Below are 1,678 nucleotides of genomic sequence, written 5' to 3'. Positions count from 1 at the left end.
TGCACGAAGTTGTGAGGACCTCCGAAGTTGACCGGGTGAGGAACCGGATCCAGACAGCGGAATGCCACCTTACCCTGGAGGCGAAAGTGAGGCTCCACCAATAAGCGAGCCATGCCCCAGCCCGCCTCTGCCCATTTTCATACAGGTCTAAGATCTTTATCAAGGCACTCCCTCGGCGTGGGGGCGTGGCGGTAAGACCTCCAACTCTGACCATTCCCACCCTCCAGAAACATGTCCGGCTGTAGCGGGCGTCTGGGCTGGCTCGCTATCACTGATCTACATTGTCTCCAGGGCGACCGCCTCCATTCCTTTCTTCCAGCGTCCAGAGACGATTTCCCGTCGACTACCGGGCAGAGGCCCTAGACTGCGGCTCCTGAGCGGGTGAGGAGATGAGCACACCAAAACTACCCTAGGTTCAAGTCCCTACTAAGCCACAGCGCAACTGCGTGCCCTCTGGCCAAGCCACTCCCGGCCTCTGCACTTTATTTTCCTCATCTATTAATTCAGGAAGTGGTTGAACCGGACCATAGCTTCTTAACTGGGAGGTAGAGGGGTGGTCTTTGCACCTCCTGTTAGTCGGTGATGCCCCCCACTTGAGCATCTGGCTGGGGAGAGAGAGGTCCTGGGCTTTTGTCAAAATCTCTTCCCGCTCCACCTCTTTGCTTTTCGAGCGACTTTGATGTCCCGTCCTCCCAGATCCCCTAGCCACTAGCCTCGAAGGTGATCCGTGAATGGCGCCTCACGGCCAGGTCTGCGATGTTGACACGGTTGAAGATTACATTTTCTATGCAGCCGCGGAAATTATGTCGATAGGCGAGGTTCTTACGTGCTGCGCCCACCAGACCCCCGATGAACATCTGCGGGGATAGGGGGGTTGGGGAGTGAGGTTCCCTGGGTGCGGGAGCCTGCACACCTTTCTCGCATTCCTGGCCATAAAGCTTTATAAAAGACTTGAAACACACATTTCCTTGGTATTGGTATTAAAGCCGGAAGCTCACTGGGCCTTCCTTGGCTTGGGTTCTAACCTGATTCCACCACAAATTGGCTGCAGGCCCTTGGGTAAGTCAATAAGCCTTTCTAGGATTATTTATCTGCAGATCAGGGCCAGGGTCTTTACCAACTCCACAGTTAGGCAATCCAAGGGGGCAATATTGTCATCTTGCCTGATCTCCAAAATCCAGATTTCCAGACCCCATTTCGGGAGTTCTGGGGTGGTGCCCAGGAATCTGCATGCTAACAGCAACAACGATGCCACAACAAAATTCAAGGCCTTTCTTCTATGGCCATGCCACCCTGAACGTGTGCCTGCTCTCGTCTGATTTCGGAAGCTAAGCAGGGTCGGGCCTGGTTAATACTTGAATGGGAGACCACCTAGGAAGACCAGGTGCTGTAGGTGTTTTAAAACAAAAACAAAAACAAAAACAAAACAAACAAAAAACCAGGCCTTTCTATGAGCCACAAGTTTGCCAAGAGCTGCCTAGGATATTCAGGAATCAGAAAACAAGGTCTTACCTCTGCTGGAGAGAAATGCTGTCCACCACTGACTCACCTAGCACCGCACTCAACCAAATGGTGCATCCCCAGCTCCACTCACCTCCGTGTCCAGGTTCAGTTTCTCAAAGTCGCCATTGAGAATGAAACGCTGCACGTAGCCATCCAGGGTGAGATTTGCTTGGCG

The 1,678-nt window shown here is 52.9% G+C and overlaps 1 pseudogene; it reads left to right on the top strand.

Moving 5' to 3' along the window:
- Positions 1 to 1,275: 1,275 nt before the first annotated feature.
- On the top strand, positions 1,276 to 1,396 carry LOC111734869 (annotated as a pseudogene).
- The last annotated feature ends 282 nt before the right edge of the window (positions 1,397 to 1,678 follow it).

Source organism: Pteropus vampyrus, unplaced genomic scaffold (genome assembly GCF_000151845.1).
Source record: "Pteropus vampyrus isolate Shadow unplaced genomic scaffold, Pvam_2.0 Scaffold8267, whole genome shotgun sequence".
NCBI classification, from domain to species: domain Eukaryota; kingdom Metazoa; phylum Chordata; class Mammalia; order Chiroptera; family Pteropodidae; genus Pteropus; species Pteropus vampyrus.
Note: the sequence above shows the minus strand (reverse complement) of the source record. Positions and strands in the feature narration are given on the sequence as shown.